The 7,281-nt window shown below is 51.7% G+C and overlaps 1 long non-coding RNA gene across 1 annotated transcript; it reads right to left on the bottom strand.

Annotated features, from left to right (window-relative positions):
• Positions 1-612: 612 nt before the first annotated feature.
• On the bottom strand, positions 613-5,432 carry LOC146072372 (uncharacterized). The gene is made up of 3 exons (XR_014473097.1): positions 5,275-5,432; positions 3,118-3,239; positions 613-1,427 (listed from the first exon to the last, which is right to left on the bottom strand). It is a non-coding gene; the product is annotated as an uncharacterized LOC146072372 (long non-coding RNA).
• Between the last annotated feature and the right edge of the window lie 1,849 nt (positions 5,433-7,281).

The following is a 7,281-nucleotide window of genomic DNA, read 5'->3' as shown; positions in this document are numbered from 1 at the left end:
TTACACCACCACCCTCATACATACATTTATACACCGCCACCCTCATAAGTGCATACATTTACACCACCATCCTCATACATACATTTATACACCGCCACCCTCATACATACATAAATACATTTATACACCGCCACCCTCATACATACATAAATACATTTATACACCGCCACCCTCATACATAGATACATACATTTATACACCGCGGCCCTCATACGTGCATACATTTATACACCGCCACCCTCATACATACATACATACATACATTTATACACCGCCACCCTCATACATACATACATTTATACACCGCCACCCTCATACGTGCATACATACATTTATACACCGCCACCCTCATACGTGCATACATTTATACACCGCCACCCTTATACGTGCATACATTTATACACCGCCACCCTCATACGTGCATACATTTATACACCGCCACCCTCATATGTGCATACATTTATACACCGCCACCCTCATATGTGCATACATTTATACACCGCCACCCTCATACGTGCATACTTCTGCAACGGGTGGGGGGGGAGGCAGGGCTACCCGGGGACACTGACTCGGGCTGCCGTCTGCCACTGAGGCTGAGATGTACACTGAGTAATGAGGGGCCCGGCCGAATTGTGTGGGCGGCACTGGTGTGCTACACACCCGCCTGCATCTTTCCTACTAATCGGCCTCCCGTGAAACTTCCCGATGAATTTAATAGCCAATCCGCCCCTGCCCACACACACAGCACCCAGTCAGTGACACACACAAAGCTCCCAGTCACTGACACACGCAAGGCAGTCACCCATACAGCACCGTCACTGACACAGACACAAAGCAGTCACCCACACACAGCACCCAGTCACATAAACACACAAGGCAGTCACCCACACAGCATCCAGTCACTGACACACACACAGCTGTCATCCACACATGGCAATCACACACACACAGCACCCAGTTAGTGATACACACTCACGGCAGTCTTTCACACACACACTCATGGCAGTCACCCACACACAGCACTCCGTCAGTGACACACACTCACAGCAGTCACCCACACACAGCTCCCAGTCACTGACCCACACAGCGTTAACCACTGTCACCCCGGATATAAGTCTCAGCCCGCCCCTAGGCACCAGATTATTTGCGCCCCCCCCCGGCTATTATAGGGAGGGAGAGTAGAGAAAGCAGAGCATACGAAGTACCTTCAGCAGCGCAGGTGCTGTAACTTCATGCGTGTGGCTGCATGTCTTCAGTGTAACTTTAACTGCATGGGGCTGCATGTCTTCAGCTCCCTGGCAGTGCAAAGCTCCGTCTTCAGCATCAGGGCGGCTCCAGTGCTGTGTCTTCATTAGCAGACAGGCATCATAGGGCTGCCTCTCTCTTGCGCTGGGGATTGGGTGCCGAACACCCGGAGAGAGGCTGTCCTGTAATGTCAGTGACAGGAGTTTGTGCTTCTGGTGCCAGGGATCAAGCAGGGGCGGATTGGGATTTTAAACCAGCCCGGGAAATTTCTCAAAGCAGCCCTAATGGGGGTGGGATCTCGTGAGGGGGTGTGGTCAGCCAAGGGGAAGGGGATACTCCTGCCTCATATATCACTCCTCCCCCTCCTGGCTGACCACACCCCCTCACAAGATTTAATCACCACAGATATGAATAGGGTTAAGTTATGGGTATGTGTGTAGGGTTAGGCTGCAGCTGTGGGTACTTATGTATTATCTGGGCTTCCGATTTTGGAATCGCATGCCTTTCTTAAAGCTTTCTTATTCGATTCCAAAATCGGGCACCCAGATAATACATAAGTACCCAGCTGTGTGTATATGTGTGTGTATTGATAGGGTTGGGCTGCGGCTGGGTATGTATGTGTGTATGAATAGGGTTAAGATATGGGTGTGTATATGAATAGAGTTAAGCTGTGTGTGTGTGTGTGTGTGTGTGTGTGTGTGTGTGTGTAGGCTTATGCTGCGGCGGTGTGTATATGGACAGGGTTAGGCTACAGGTGTGTGTGTATGTATGGGGTTAAGCTATGGATGTGTGTGTGAGTGTGTGTATGAATAGTGTTAAGCTATGGATGTGTGTATGAATAGTGTTAAGCTATGGATGTGTGAAATCAGGGACCACCTCCAGGCACCCCGGAAAGGGGGGCAAGTCTCCAGCCAGAGCCCCTGCACCCCCCCTTCCCTGCTGATTACCGGCATTTACCGCAAATCGCGGAGAGGGAGCATGGCTAAAATTACACAAATCACATAAATTCGCGTCATTTTAGCCCCACACCCTACTCGCGTGGATTGGGGCAGGACTTTGAGTCAGCCGCCTTGTTCCCGCCCCCGACCCGGAGATTTGGCTGGCCTCTCCGGTCTTCTCCCGGAGAGGCAAATGTAAAACTCGGCAAATATGGGCTACAGGTGTGTGTGTGTGTGTATTGATAGGGTTAGGCTGCAGCTGGGTGTGTATGTGTGTATGAATAGGGTTAAACTGTGTGTATGTGTGTAGGGTTAGGCTATGGCTGTGTGTATATATGTGTGTATGGACAGGGTTAGGCTACAGATACGTGTGTGTGTGTGTGTGTGTGAGTGTGAATAGGGTTAAGCTATGGGTGTGTGTGTGTGTGTGTGTGTGTGTGTGTGTGTGTATGTATAGGGTTAGGCAGTGGCTGTGTTTTTTATGTGTGTATGGATAGGGTTAGGGTACAGGTGTGTGTATGGAGAGGGTTAGGGTACAGGTGTGTGTATGAATAGGGTTAAGCTGTGTGTGTGTGGGCTTAAGCTATGGCTGTGTGTATATATGTGTGTATGGACAGGGTTAGGCTACAGATAGGTGTGTGTGTGTATGAATAGGGTTAAGCTATGGGTGTGTGTGTGTGTGTGTGTGTGTGTATGTATATGTATAGGGTTAGGCAGTGGCTGTGTTTATATGTGTGTATGAACAGGGTTAGGCTACGGCTGTGTGTATGGAGAGGGTTAGGGTACAGGTGTGTGTATGGAGAGGGTAAGGCTATTTGTGTGTGTATGCATAGGCTGCGCTGGGGTGTGTAGTGGCTACTAACCTGGCCCTCCAGTGGTTGAAAGGATGAAATAAACCTGCCTTTGTGGGGGAGACACACAGAACATCATTCACCTCATGTCACCGCACTCCGGCTCTGGATACCTCCAGCGAAGAACTCCGGTTCCCTGGATCCTTCACTCCATCCTGAGCTTTCTAATCTGCATTAGCTCCAGAAGATGCTGAGACCACAGTTACTGTTGACAAGAACAACAACCAATGTTGTTTCCAATTGACACAGTGATGCCACGCGCACACCTCTGCATGGCCTACAGGAGTCATGGGGATCTGAGGCAAAACCGTGAGCTGTCGCTCAAGTGCTCTGCTCTGTAAAGGCACATGAGAGGAGCTGCGGGTAGCAGCGCATGCACCGCAGTCCACCTGCAGCCATCTTGAATCCTCTCTCACACACACACACACACACACACACAAAGCACCAACCCCTGCCCCACTGACAACTCTCCCACACACACAAAGCACCAAACACCTCTCACACAGCACCATCCTCCCCCACTGACACCTCTCCCACACGCACAAAGCACCAAACACCTCTCACACAGCACCATCCTCCCCCACTGACACCTCACACACACACACACAAAGCACCAAACACCTCTCACACAGCACCATCCTCCCCCCCACTGACAGCTCTCACACACAGCACCATCCCCCCAACACCCGCACTGACACCTCACACACAGAACCATTGCTCCACACTAACAGCTCTCTCACAAACACAAAGCAACCAACCCCCACCCCATTGACACCTCTCTCACACACACACACACACACACACACACACACAAAGCACCAACCCCCACCCCACTGACACCTCTCACACACACATACAAAGCACCAACCCCCCCACTGACACCACACACACACAGCACCAACCCCCACCCCACTGACACTTCTCACACACCAAAGCACCAAAACCCCCTCCTCAGTGACAGCTCTCCCACACAGCACCATCCAACCCCACCACCCCCCCAACTGACATATCTCTTAAATACGCAAAGCACCAACCTCCGCCCCCCCCCCCCCCCCTTCTCACTGTTCACATCAGCGGCAGGCTCCGGAAGCTAGGGGACCGACACTTAATCAGTGGCCTTCTCTCCTAGCGCGGCATTAGGCAGCGGCGCATGAGTGTTGAGCTGTGCCCGCTGCTTAGATTTCTACTGTCCCGCGGCAGTGCCTGTCAGCATGGCGGGGGGCGGGATATGGCTGGAAGAGCATACACACTGTTCTGAGTTCAGCAGTGTGTTTCCTCTTCCAGCCGCATCTCGCCCCGCCCCCACCGCGCTGATAGGATGCTCGGCGCTCACTGTTTCTACTGAACTTTGTTAGCCACATTCTTCCCCCGCCACCCTCAGCCACTCTACAACTTGGTTTTGGCCGCTGGTAACCACTGAGATAGCGCGGCCCGCGGCCAAGCCATGGAGGAGAGCAGGCAGCCCTGGTTTAATGTGTTATGAGCCAGCCCACCAGGGAATGGCCCGGTTTCCCTGCAGGCCAATCCGCCCCTGGGATCAAGTACCCATAGTCAGAAGTGCAAGCTCCTGTCACTGACAAAACATGGGCCTAGTGGGAAATACGGCCCTGCACCCAGTCACTGACACACCCACACATCATGGCAGTCACCCACACACAGCATCTAGTCACTGACACACCCACACATGGCAGTCACCCACACACAGCACTCCCTCAGTGGCACACACTCACAGCAGTCACCCACACACAGCACCTAGTCACTGACACACCCACACATGGCAGTCACCCACACACAGCACTCCGTCAGTGACACACACTCACAGCAGTTACCCACACACAGCACCTAGTCAGTGACACACCCACACATGGCAGTCACCCACACACAGCACCCAGTCACTGACACACACACACACACATGGCAGTCACCCACACACAGCACCTAGTCATTGACACACACACACATGGCAGTCACCCACACACAGCACTCCGTCAGTGACACACACTCACAGCAGTCACCCACACACAGCACCTAGTCAGTGACACACCCACACATGGCAGTCACCCACACACAGCACCCAGTCACTGACACACACACCGCAGTCACCCACTGTCACCTACACACAGCACCAAGTCACTGACACACTCACAGTAGTCACACTGACACACACCAGTTCCCCACACATGGCAGTCAGTCACACAGTCCCATTCATTAAAACACATGCACTGCACAAACACACTTACATTACAAGCAGCTGGGGATCTGTAGTGGCTCCCTCTCTCTCTCACTGCTGACAGCACAGCAGCCCCTCTGGATTCCGTGTAGCTCCGCCCCCTCTGGGGTCCGTGTAGCTCCGCCCCCTCTGGGGTCCGTGTACCTCCGCCCCCTCTGGGACCGTTTAGCCCCGCCCCCTGTGCACAGTTGACTACCTCTTGGTATGGTAGCTACTGTTTAAAAAGAAGAGGGAGCGGAGCTGGCTTGGGAGGCTGTCGGGAGTGGGACATAGGCTGTCCCGTGTAGCTCCGCCCCCTCTGGGTCCCGTGTAGCCCCGCCCCCTGAGACCCATTTAGCCCCGCCCCTGTGCACAGATGACTATCTATTGGTATGGTAGCTATTGCCTATTGTTTAAAAAGAAGAGGGGGCGAAGCTGGCTTGGGAGGCTGTCGGGAGTGGGACATAGGCTGTCCCGTGTAGCTCCGCCCCCTCTGGGTCCCGTGTAGCTCCGCCCCCTGAGACCCATTTAGCCCCGCCCCCTGTGCACAGTTGACTACCTCTTGGTATGGTAGCTATTGTTTAAAAGGAAGAGGGAGCGAAGCTGCCTTGGGAGGCTGTCGGGAGTGGGAGAGAGGGAGCTGATGCAGGGGAAAAGGAGGAACCCACTGGGGCAGATGTCGGGGGGAGAAGGAGGCTGCACAGTGCACACAGTAAGATCGGGAGATGTGTGTGCACTGTCCCTGTGTGACCGCTGGCAGCACTGACTGACAGCTGCTGCAGGTACACGGAGAGCTGCTGCTGATGCTGCTGGAGGGGTGCTCAGTTTAGCTGAGCTAATAAGAAAAGGCACAGAGCTGATAGCCTGCAGGGAACATGGACAGGCAGTGCTGGGCACCTATCAAAAGCAAAGCACTTTTGAATATCCCGCCCAGTTCACTGACGTCACTGATTCTTCCCTCACCTCTGGCACTGCACGGAGCTTATCAAACTACTTAAATAAAGCGGTGCCAGTGCTATTATTCACACACTCTGTCCCTCTTAACCCCATAACACCCCTTAGCCCCCCTGTATAACACAAAGAATGGTAATTGCCCTCCTGCTCACTAAACAAAACACCTACTCGGGCAGGTCGGCCATGTTTGTGCACCCAAGTGAAGCTTCTGTCTGTAGTGTACTCCCCCTACTGGACACAATGCGCATGCGCAACAAGTTGGAGCTCCTATCTTTATAATGGGGGACGTTTCACTAAATTTAATAAAAACTGTACCTATCTGAAAATCCTCAACCCCAAAAGGCACTCCACTGGGACAATATCTACCTAATAAAACAAACCCCAAGTCTCAATTGTTCCTCTACCCCGAGTTATGCCTTCCCAAAAAAACCCTCATAGACTAACATGGGTGACAAAGTGTCATTTCTGAAGTGTCAGAAAAAAACTGGCAGTTGGAAGTTTAGATCGCTCCCAATTGGTCATTTTTTAATATTTCGCCCTGAAATTTGGCACGCAGCACCGGTTGACGATTCTACGCGTACATGCCAAATTTCAGCTCAGTACGCCCAGTCACTTTTGAGGTGCAGTCCCTCAAACACCATGCCCCCATCCGAAAAGTTCCCTATGGGAAAAATCCGTTCGTTGGATTCAGCCTTAATATAAGGGCACTACCGTGCCCTTATAATATATATATATATATATATATACATATATATATATATATATATATATATATATATATATATATACACTGATGTAGACAGCAGTGTTGTGCTAAAAGTAAAGCTGCAAACACACTAGAGCCCTTATTCTGGTTCACTCGCAGAGCCAAATTCCTTCTAAATTGGAAAAAAAACATGTGTACTGCAGGTGGGGCAGATGTAACATGCAGGGAGAGTTAGAATTGGGTGGGGTTTTAGGTACTTATGTAGTAACTGGGCTGCCGATTTTTTGATTGTATGCCTTAAGTTAAGGCATACAATCAGATGCGATGCGATGCGATATCGCATCGCATCGCATCCGATATCGCATCCGATATCGGATG

Source organism: Crinia signifera, chromosome 4, assembly GCF_055691185.1.
Source record: "Crinia signifera chromosome 4, ASM5569118v1, whole genome shotgun sequence".
Taxonomy (NCBI): domain Eukaryota; kingdom Metazoa; phylum Chordata; class Amphibia; order Anura; family Myobatrachidae; genus Crinia; species Crinia signifera.
The sequence above is the reverse complement of the archived record's forward strand: the minus strand, read 5'-3'. Positions and strand labels throughout refer to the sequence as shown.